The sequence below is a fragment of the Lissotriton helveticus genome, chromosome 12 (assembly GCF_964261635.1).
Source record: "Lissotriton helveticus chromosome 12, aLisHel1.1, whole genome shotgun sequence".
Taxonomy (NCBI): Eukaryota; Metazoa; Chordata; class Amphibia; order Caudata; family Salamandridae; genus Lissotriton; species Lissotriton helveticus.
In genome coordinates, this window is record NC_136073.1 from 122762476 (window position 1) to 122774725 (window position 12250).

Here is a 12250-nt window from a genome sequence, read left to right on the forward strand (position 1 = left end):
TTTACAAATCACACTCCAGTCTGTTAAAAAAATAGAATCAAAATAAATATTAAAAATAAAAGAAAATTTTAAAAATAAATACATAAATATTTTACAAATTAAACAAACAAATATATTAAATATATAAAAAGGAAACATATTCTAATATTCATTACATATTACACATACTTTTTACAAGCAGGCAGTGGTCCAAATGACCACTACCTACACTTAAACAATGAAACTTAAATGTTCATTTTTTTTCCTCTTTAAACACAATGTAATAAGCAGTCACAGACATGGTGGCCTGCTGGCCCCAGCAGGCCAACATCCCTGTGATGGCAGCGAATTGTAGAGGGTAACAAATTGCAACCTGTCTCATTAATGTTTATGAGGTAGGTCTATTTGCCCCACACTATGAATCCCTACTTAAAGAATAGGGACAAAATAACTCCTTTGTACATTAGTAATAGTGATGACCAAATAATGATTAGCAAAAAATCGGTATTTGGAAATCCCGATTACTATTGTTTGTACATCTGGCCCAATGTTCTCTACTTTTTCAAAGGGAAAGATTCGACTATCCTTGATGCAAACCCTTTATTCCATGTTTATGACGTAAATGGCAAACACAGTGCCAATTCTGTATGCGCTATCTTTTAGGCTGGACATGGACTTGGGGGTTCGTTGATAGTATTTCTGAGACTCATAAATGATTTTTAAGCAAGCACATATGCTGTATGTGTTTGACCATGGTTCTACAATCCATTTTCTCCTTTTTGCCCTGGTGCAAACACATTTCTGCAATATGAAATGAGTCAATCAACCAATCAGGGTTCGTGTAAAGCGCGACTACTCACCCGTGAGGGTCTCAAGACAGTGGTCAAAATATGTTTGCTCCATTTTGCATTATGCAAGTAGCAAAAAAGGGGAAATACATTTGCAAAGTCCAGCAGTATACCTCTGGCGCTCCAGAGCACACGCTCCAGACTGAGCCAGATCTGCAGACTAGGTTTACAAGTTGGCCCAGGACAACATTCCGGAGATTACCTGGAGATTAAAGCCAAGCTGCATTTTATCTTGCCCATCACAGTGATATACAGCTCATTTAAGAAATCACTGCTGGCAACAGAGGCCTACAAAATCAAGCCAGACAGGAACTGTGAATCAATGGCACACTTTATTGGTATGTTTGTTTATAATATGTTATCTCTGAATGTTATCACATAAAAAGGAATCCCTCGTTGTTTGTCACATCCAGTAAAAAGTTACACTGTACAAGTTTTTCCTGCACCACTCATGTATTCACTGCCTGAGGCAGTGCTGCTGGCTTTTGTATAAATATTGTGCATATGTGAGGGAAGCTTGGACTGCTACTGTCTAGGTGGTACTTGCTGTGTGTGCCAGGGAGGCTTGTACTGCTGCAGCCTGCGCTAGGCCAGACATCTTAAGGATTTTGGGGGCCCTGGGCCAAACGAGTTTTAGGGGCCCCTGTTAGGAACAAGTTTAAATTTACGATCTAGTTTCAGCTCTTTAATGCCCTCTTTGGCCAGGTCACAGACAGTGCACAAGCACACTAGTTCACATTTTAAATGTATTTATATCTCTTATTCAGGGATAGTGATGCGTGTTTTAAATATTGTAACACAGAAGCATCTCACTATTATTAGTGGAAATAATTTCATTGACACCCTCCCATTTCTCATATGTGAGGTCCTGTTTTTATCTAAAAGAAACTGCTTATGGATGTTGCATGAAATATAAACACTACATTTGTGTGCAAAATGTCCGCAATTGACTTTCACACATCACCCACATTAAAAGTAAATGAAAGAAAAACGCTATTTGAAACAATCTGTTTAAAAATTATACATGGTCGTCAGGGCAGGAGTCTCTATAGAACAGAACTGGCTCTATCAGAGGGGCCCCTGAAAGGCTGGGGCCCTGGGCCAGAGCCCACTTTACCCAAGCCTTAAAACGTCTCTGCGCTAGGCAAGCTTGCTGCCCAGGTGATGTTGTGTGTGTGCTAGGGAAGCTTGCTGCCCAGGTGAGGTTGTGTGTGTGCTAGGGAAGCTTGCTGCCCAGGTGAGGTTGTGTGTGTGCCCAGGAAGAATGCTGCTCAGGTGATGTTGTGTGTGTGCCTGGGAAGAATGCTGCTCAGGTGATGTTGTGTGTGTGCCTGGGAAGAATGCTGCTCAGGTGATGTTGCGTGTGTGCCTGGGAAGCTTGCTGCCCAGGTGAGGTTGTGTGTTTGCTAGGGAAGCTTGCTGCCCAGGTGAGGTTGTGTGTATGCTAGGGAAGCTTGCTACCCAGGTGAGGTTGTTTGTGTGCCAGGGAAGCTTGCTGCCCGGGTGAGGTTGTGTGTGTGCCTGGGAAGAATGCTGCTCAGGTGATGTTGTGTGTGTGCCTGGGAAGAATGCCACTCAGGTGATGTTGTGTGTGTGCTAGGGAAGCTTGCTGCTCAGGTGATGTTGTGTGTGTGCCTGGGAAGAATGCTGCTCAGGTGATGTTGTGTGTGTGCTAGGGAAGCTTGCTGCCCTGATGATGTTGTGTGTGTGCTAGGGAAGCTTGCTGCCCTGATGATGTTGCGTGTGTGCCTGGGAAGCTTGCTGCCCAGGTGAGGTTGTGTGTATGCTAGGGAAGCTTGCTGCCCAGGTGAGGTTGTGTGTATGCTAGGGAAGCTTGCTGCCCAGGTGAGGTTGTTTGTGTGCCAGGGAAGCTTGCTGCCCGGGTGAGGTTGTGTGTGTGCCTGGGAAGAATGCTGCTCAGGTGATGTTGTGTGTGTGCCTGGGAAGAATGCCACTCAGGTGATGTTGTGTGTGTGCTAGGGAAGCTTGCTGCTCAGGTGATGTTGTGTGTGTGCCTGGGAAGAATGCTGCTCAGGTGATGTTGTGTGTGTGCTAGGGAAGCTTGCTGCCCTGATGATGTTGTGTGTGTGCTAGGGAAGCTTGCTGCCCTGATGATGTTGCGTGTGTGCCTGGGAAGCTTGCTGCCCAGGTGAGGTTGTGTGTTTGCTAGGGAAGCTTGCTGCCCAGGTGAGGTTGTGTGTATGCTAGGGAAGCTTGCTGCCCAGGTGAGGTTGTTTGTGTGCCAGGGAAGCTTGCTGACCGGGTGAGGTTGTGTGTGTGCCTGGGAAGAATGCTGCTCAGGTGATGTTGTGTGTGTGCCTGGGAAGAATGCCACTCAGGTGATGTTGTGTGTGTGCTAGGGAAGCATGCTGCCCAGGTGAGGTTGTGTGTGTGCCTGGGAAGAATGCTGCTCAGGTGATGTTGTGTGTGTGCTAGGGAAGCTTGCTGCCCTGATGATGTTGTGTGTGTGCTAGGGAAGCTTGCTGCCCTGATGATGTTGTGTGTGTGCTAGGGAGGCTTGCTGCCCAGGCGAGGCTGTGTGTGTGCCAGGGAAGCATCCTGCTCAGGTGATGTTGTGTGTGCACTTGGGAAGCTTGCTGCCGAGGTGAGGTTGTGTGTGTGCCAGGGAAGCATGCTGCTAAGGTGATGTTGTGTGTGCACTTGGGAAGCTTGCTGCCCAGGTGAGGTTGTGTGTGTGCCGGGGAAGCATGCTGCTAAGGTGATGTTATGTGTGCACTTGTGAAGCTTGCTGCACAGGTGTTGATGTGTGTGTGCCAGGGAAGCATGCTGCTCAGTTGATGTTGTGTGTGCACTTGGGATGCTCGCTGCCCTGGTGATGTTGTACGTGTACTAGTGAAGCTTGCGCTAATGCTCATGAAGTACCTGTTCCCTGTGATTTACTAAGAGAAGAAAATCTTCTCCCTGCACACAAGTGGAAGTGAGTAGCACTGTCAAAGCTTCCGTTCCCTGGATAGAAAGTCAAGTTTCATTTGTGCTGTCCAAAAATCCTGTTACTCCTCTTCAACAGAAGGCACTGGAGATTGGAAAGGGGAGGAGCTGGGTCCAAAGACTTAGGAGAGTGGGGGGAGTATTACTAGTAGTACTAGATAAAATATGGAATGAAGAATGGGAATTTGCCCCATAAGACCCGTCACTGTCGATTGCATTAACATTGCTACAGCAGACTTACGAAGCACAGGGAAGCTCATATGTATGTGAATGAAGGAAGTGAACGGCGCTAGACAGAGAGGAAGAATAGGTTGCTGACAGAGGGGAGGCTGAAGCCCAGCCTTGCAGGGTAAGAGAGCTCAGTCTGAAGGACACCCACCCCCATCTAGTGAGAAGGCTCCAGGTAAAGGCCAGCGGGAAGAGTCAGATGTGCCCAGAGCTGGATGTGAGTGAGGTGGGATCCCAAGGGTGAGCTGCGGGTGTTCCGGGGTCTGAATCCTTAAATCCCACTGACCTGCCTCTGTGTTCATCCTCTTGTACACTCATTGGCTAGCCACTTGCTTGAATGTTGAACAAGGCCTCTGATGGGGGGTGGTTTGGCTCCAACTTCTGCAAATCTGTGGGCCTTTGAGCCTTTATGCTGTAGGGATGGTGCACAAGACCTTGACGTCATCCTTTCATCTACTGGAAGCCAGTGGAGAGTTCTGAGTGCAGGTTTGGTGTGGTCCTGCATGTGAAGGTTGAGCCATCACTTTGCTCCTTTCCCTAGCGGTTTGAAGTGTGACACTGACTTTTTGTGTAGACTAGAACAGATGATCTTGCAGTAGTCAAGAGGTGCCAGGATGGGGGCTCTCGTCAGTGAATGCTTCTGCACTTCTGTGTATCCAGAGACAACCCCGCCCTACAAAGTCACAATATATTGGTTAAGTGTAGACCCAGGGAGAGGAGACTAGGGTAAGGGAGGAAGCAGAGATACTATGTACCCGCCCTCTTACTTGTAACTCTGGGAGGAACTGACATCTTTGTGTTGCAGTAGATTAATTACTTTCAGTACTGGATTAATATATTTTTAATTTTTTTATTCATTTGGTGTTTTCTATAGCGCAAACATGACCCTGAGTAGGGCATCAGAGCGCTTTACAATTGCATTTCCAAAAACAAAACCATTTATGTTTCAGAGTCATCAGTTATTGTACCATGAATAGAACTAAACATTTAGCTTAAAATACATATATATAAACCCACAAAGGGTTAATGAACGATGAGAGGTAGCAAGAAAACAGTCATGACAGGTCCGTAGACAATAGCTAGACTGTTGAAAATTAAGAGAGCTATTTCCTCATATAGAACGATTTTGCTTCCTTTTTGAATGCCGCAATGGATGGTATTCTTCTAATGTTAGGCGGGAGAGCGTTCCAGATTCTAGGGGCTGCCCCAGAGAACGCTCGGTCATATGTTCTTTTCTTACAAAAGCGAGCCGGTTTCAGTAGTAGGTCTGCGTGGCTCCTGGAAAACCATCACCCTCCTGATAGAGTGAGTTACTGGCGTAGGTAACCTGGTGTTTTGTAATGTATTGCTTTGTGAGTGATACATGCCAACTTGAATTGAGTACTTGCTTCGAAGGGCAACCAGTTGAGTGCTTTCAACTGAAGGGAGATATGGTCGAATTTTTGGGATCCAGATATTAGTCTTGTGGCAGCATTAAGACAAGCTTTCAGTGGGGCTGTTGAGATCTTGGGGAGCCTGGCCAGAGTTGTGCATCCATAATCTATCCTTGATATGACCAATGCCTGAACTGCTGTTTTGAGATCTTTCTTATTTAAGAATGTTTTAGCTTTCTAAGGTAGCTTAAATGGAAACGGGCATTTTTTGCCATCATGTTGATATGTACTAACATGTTCAGATTTTTGTCCAGAATAATTCCCAAAGATTTAGTCGAGTCAACAATCTTCGGAATACACTTTAGAGCCGTGATTAGGTTGGTCCATTCTACTATATTTGATTTGCTTTTCTGCCATCGCCAGGCTAGCTTAAATCCAGTGGCACAGTGAGCAAGGGACCCACGTCTGGTCATACCCATCCCACTCAGGGTGAAAAGTGCTACACAAACAAATGATGGACGGATGCCACTGGAGTCAAGCTATCCTGGCTGATGAAGGCTGAAAGCCCGAAACCGGTCCTAGGATGCTTGCTTTCGGTCCAGGGAGGACCTGGCCTGGCAGTTCAGACTGGACTGTTCCCATTGGGAGCAGGGTCAAGACTGATTTGCATATGGCTTGGCCCAAACTGGAATGGTATGGTAAGCAAAAAAACAATGGATTTAGGCCCAGATCTCTATCCTGGGGTGAATGTATGACATTGTTCTGCATTCTGCCCATCAATTGTTCTTTTTACAGAAAATATTGGCAGGTCAAGCCTGTCGATATTTATCAATTGAAAAGGCGGGTAAACATACAGATTTTTCAATGCAAAACAATAAAATGTGCCTTTTAATCAGAATAGCAATAGACAAAGCTCATAATGGGTGCTATGTATTTCAAACGTTAAATTCTGAACCCCAGAGTATCGATATGTAATGGGTGCAATAAACATCACCAGTTATTTCAAGGTATTTCTGTGCAGACATCAAGATATGCAGTATGAGCTGTCTCTCAAACCAGGTGATATATGAATCCAGTGGGGTCAATGCAATCCCCTTGAAAACCAACTTGCACTTGACTGAACATTCAGGAAACTTATAATTGTATGTCTCATTTAGTCTTGGACTTTTGAGATCTTTCTTATTTAAGAATGTTTTAGCTTTCTAAGGGAGCTTAAATGGAAACGGGCATTTTTTGCCATCGTGTTGATATGTACTAACATGTTCATATTTTTGTCCAGAATAATTCCCAAAGATTTAGTAGAGTCAACAATCTTCGGAATACACTTTAGAGCCGTGATTAGGTTGGTCCATTCTACTATATTTGATTTGCTTTTCTGCCATCGCCAGGCTAGCTTAAATCCAGTGGCACAGTGAGCAAGGGACCCACGTCTGGTCATACCCATCCCACTCAGGATGAAAAGTGCTACGCAAACAAATGATGGACGGATGCCACTGGAGTCAAGCAATCCTGGCTGATGAAGGCTGAAAGCCCGAAACCGGTCCTAGGATGCTTGTAGCTTTTGGTGGGAGGGAGGTTTGGGGTGAGACGCTTCCGAAATAAGTGCACGTTTGGGTTGGCAGTTGTGTCAGGGGCCCTGAGTCGGGTCAGCTCTGTCTGTGTTGTTTTTTTCTCATTGTTCTAATTTCATTTAGAGGTTTTAACTTCCTCATTTTTTAGCGCAGAAACTTAAATATAAGTAGTGACCTGTGTACCAAAAAAGTAGTACATCTACACTCATATAAGTATAATTTGAATATAGGCAAATTTACTATGCCAAAAATGATTGTGGGGAAAGGCCTGGAAAAAAGGTGCAACACACAAAATGTGGGGTCTTAAAAATCTGATTTTGCACCTTATGCCTCTTTTTCCTGTTGCAAATCTGGAATATGAGGTATTTACTACACGTGGGTTGATGCTATTTATCACATGTGGCAAATTCCCACTCTCTTCTGCCCAACTTTTAATGAGGGCTTGCCATCCAAAGCACTGGTCAGAATGTTTAAGTATTAGAAGGACAGAGATAAGGCATATCATCGAGTGTAGTTACTGCAGGAAGTCCTAGTTCTAGGCGTAATAATACCTCGGGGTAGCTCTACCAAGTTCTAATGTGCAAGGAGAAGGAGTAATTAACTGAAGCCTGACTGAGGTCAAGCGCTTTTATGTAGCATTGGGTTATAATATTTATGTAGCTCTTACTACCCCTAAGTGTAGCATGCTGCACCATGGTGGTTGTGTGAAGACGTTCTTTAAGTCTGATTGTCTTAAAAATGACTATTATAGACACCACGTTTGTATATCCGCCACATTTAGCTTCCAAACGTTTAGATTTGTGGGAATCGGTTATATTATTCATTGATGCTAGTGCCAGGCGCTTTCCCATTTCTGCACCTCGACACCAAGAAGTAGCTAAACCTCCATGACTTCCTTTATGTTATTATATAGTTCTCTTTATATTTCATATGTGTTATAATTTTTTATGAACTCTGTCATTTTTTCTTTTTCCATCTTATTGTGGTATATGATATAGTTATTTTGACTGTTTAGGTTATATTAGATTGATTTTTCTATGCTTTGCATACTTTTGCAATCCAACTGATACATTATGTGTAACCTTATTACATTTATTGTTCTTATATTTTGTACATTATTGTATTCTTTTATTCTAATAAATCTCTTTTTGAACTGAAAAAAAAAAGACTATTATGTACAATAAGAATGAGTTGAGTATTTTTGGGTCTGCGGGTCTTTTTCTAAACTGCAAATACTCATTCAAATATAATGTTGCAAATGTAGGTGGATGACATCAGTTGGAGTTGCTGGGTGGAGACATGCACGCCCCTTATTGGCGTTTGTCATTGGGATCACCCCGTTTTGCTTGCATCCGTGTACCCTCCTTTATCTGTCCTTAGTAAGTAAGGAACCCTCACGTATTGTCGTGGTTAGCATCCTCCACTCCTTGGAGATAGGACTATCACGGTCTATTCTGGTTCCTTGGCGACAGGCCTGAATCACTGAGGTGCTTGTACATGTAAGCCTTACTTACAGGCACAAATGGCTCCATTTACGACTACGTGATATTCACAAAAGGTGGCCTTGAAATCAGAAATACTTGTACTCACACACCGTAGTTCCCACTGAAAGGTACTGTTGCTGGTGAGACAGAATTCCATGGTAGGGTTTCCCTGCTATGTCTGAGAACACCCACAACCCCCTGAAAGTTTTTTCACTGGGCTAGAATGGGCTAGAATGAGGAAGTTAAGCCCAAAAATGTGGTAGGGGTATACGGGAGGGGGGTTTTCACCAAGGGAAAGTGTTATCCCATGGAGTAAAAATACAGTTGCACAAAGGTGATGGCATTTCACCAAGCATGATTGCACAACGTTCAGTTCTGGATGTGAAAATGCCTCCATGTTGTTGTAAACAGGATTTTGCAAAGTTTCCGTAACTACACAGGAAAGCCTGCAACTGCAGCACTTTTCTAAACCTTTGTGTTTGTGGTTCCCTAAACATGCACATCAGGGGCTTAACACAGGCCCCCGCAGCCCATGCGAGTTTGTAGATTGTGGGTGCAGCTTATGACTTTCGTTTGAACTGGACCGTGACGATCCTGACCTCTGACCTCCCTTTATTTGACCAGCCTGTGCTTATTCCCATGTCACAGTTGGCGTGTTCTGTTCTCGGTCTCTGATTGCTGGCATCTACTTGTCTCTCTTCTGTCTTTCTTCCTGAAGGTCGAGCTGGAAATAGTTCACTTACTTGGACCTCCCTCTACTGGACTCTTACCATTGACTCTCCTGTATGGCTTCATTCCCTGCTTTACTGCACCCCTGAAATACTTATGAATATTTTCCTTTTGTGAACTAGAACTAGCCATCAGAACTAGATGTAAGCCTTTCTGATTCCCTAAGAGGAACCAGATCCTTGCGTCCAGACACTGTGGGGTTTATTTATTTTATTTTATTTTATTTTATTTAATGCGATTTTATATAGCGCAAACATTACCCGAAGGTGTAAGAGCGCTTTACATAAGAACCAGTTGACATACATAAAGACTTAGGATTACATGCGTTGCATACTAGATACAAACAGAATAAAATGCAAATGTACAAGTTATGGAGTCCCACAAGGAGGAGATACAAACAGAAAAACAAAAAAGTGCAAATGTAAAGGTAGTAAAGTCATTCAAGGAAGGGATACGAATGGGTATACCTTAAGAGTCACATAAGAATGGTAGATAGTACAAAGGTCTACTGCATATACTAGTGATTAGAGTTATCTCTATATACATAGGGAAGGGATACGAATTTATATACTCTAAGAGTCACATAGGAATGGTAGAGAGCACAGCGGTCTACTGCATATACTAGTGATTAGAGTTATCTCTATATACATAGGGAAGGGATACGAATTTATATACTCTAAGAGTCACATAGGAATGGTAGAGAGCACAGCGGTCTACTGCATATACTAGTGATTAGAGTTATCTCTATATACATAGGGAAGGGATACGAATTTATATACTCTAAGAGTCACATAGGAATGGTAGAGAGTGCAAAGGTCTACTGCATAAACTAGTGATTAGAGTTATCTCTATATACATAGGGAAGGGATACGAATTTATATACTCTAAGAGTCACATAGGAATGGTAGAGAGTGCAAAGGTCTACTGCATATACTAGTGATTAGAGTTATCTCTATATACATAGGGAAGGGTTACGAATGGATATACTCTGAGTCACATAGCAATGGTAGAGAGTACAAAGGTCTACTGCATATACTAGTGATTAGAGTTATCTCTATATACAAAGATATACAAATGGATTTTCTCAGGTCAAGACCCAAAAAAAACAGGAGAGCAGAGTTCCATTAAGTTGGGTCGGAGGGGGGACGCAGTCACAACACCAGGGGAGGGTGGGAGGGATACAAGGGTATGGAGAAAAGGCAAATCAGAAAAAGGAAGAAACATTTAAGGATCGTCAAGGGGGACATGAGGGAAAAGGGTAAAGGACGAGGGAATGGACAAGATGGCAGGTCAGGGTCCAGAGAAAACAGGCCGTGAACAGCAGCAAAATGGCGGCCAGGACAAAAGAAAAAGAAAATGTAAAGAAGTCCATGAGAGTGACCCAGTGAGTATGGATTAGAGTGCCAGGAGAAGTCCGGGGGCTACATAGTTCAGAAATAAAAGTCAGGAAGCGCTCTCCCGAGTGGTAGTTCCTGGCGCTGGAGCTGCTGTTCTGGCTGCAGGGCGAGCTGTAGAGGGAGCCCTGGCTGGGCGAGTAGCTGTCCAGATGTGTCCAGAGGTTTCTCTCTGCACCCAGGAGCATTGAGATGCAGTGCTCCTGGCACTCAAGGATTACCACTCTCTGATTCCATGGTGGAATACCAGAGCTTGTATCAGTGATGATACAATCTATACACTTACATTGCCCAAATGACGAAGTGGCTCACTTGTAGCACAATTGAGAGAGTAATTGGTGCACAGTTTTCGAATGCCTTCATCTATCTTGCTTTATCTTTTAGGAATCCAGTTGGGATCCATGTCTGGGGATGAGGATAAGCAATTATCATCCAACCTGGGCATTTGATTTTGCTCCTGTTGATCCTGGTGCACTTCATTTATGACACCTACCTGGATGATGTATTAGATGCTTTCTGAAATTGAGAAGGACCTTCCAAGGGAGCTGAAGAGGGGTTGTCACACCCTGGCTGAGAACAGCCACACCAACTGCTGTCTTCACAGCACTCTTGTTTAAAAAAAATACTATGGTTTGTGAATGTTGTTGAAGCATTAGATATGCATTTCAATTTGATATCTCTTGCACACTTATATGTAGTAATATCAGATAGACATAAAATGAGTCATGGACACATTGCAACCTGTCTGTAATGATCAAGGGTGAATTCAAACCCTGGTTTATCGCATAGGCAAGACAACGCAATGTATTACTAATGTCCAGGTGTCCTCGAAGGAGAATGCCATATGTTTCTAAATGTTTCTTGTACAAGTGCTACTTCTCCCAGTGCATCTTATCCAATGAAAGGGGCCCATCCACCGAGGGAGTGGAGCACAGCTGGGCTGCTGCCTCAGACTTTGTCATGACCAAAGAGTGATCTGTCAGTAGAGCCTCCTTGGAGGTTTCTAGGTTGTTGAGTCCCAGGAGTTTTATGCAGTGCCTTTGGTTATTCTTCAAAGACCAGGCCTGTGTCATCAGGACTGGCCTTTGGTTCTAAGTTCACTGCGTGAACATCTAGGCCTTTTCAGGGCTGCACGCTTACCTGTAATTAGGTCCAGGTCTTACGCTGTCTGCTGTACAGGTGACTGCTTCCAGAAGACATTATCTCACCACACATTGGTATAGATGGTAGGTAAGTGCCCTCACGAAGCTGCCACCTTCTTAAGAGAAAAAAAAACGTATCAAAGCTCCTTCTTGCTGGAGGAAGACTTCAGAGGGTTGAAGAAAACCAAGAGACCGGAATCCTCTAGTGGAATCTTCAGCAGTGAGAGTCAGGATCATCAAATGGAGGGAGCGAGGAAACAAGCGCAGGAACACAGCTTTGTTGCGATACATCATACAACCAGACTGAAGCCTTTATATAGTAAACAAAACGGAAAAGGAAATCACATGACAGAAAACACAAAGGATTGGGAAACCCAGAAAGAAATCAAAGCAAAAACAGCCATGATGGGAAAGGGAAAGAAATAGGAATACAAACTGAACTGTGGAGCAGACTTCAAAGGCAGCTGCAAACTTTCAGACAGGTGATTGCCGTTTTGGAGCTAGGGGAGCAAACAGCAGCAGATAAGAGTCCAGTGTGGTAATGAAGAACGCA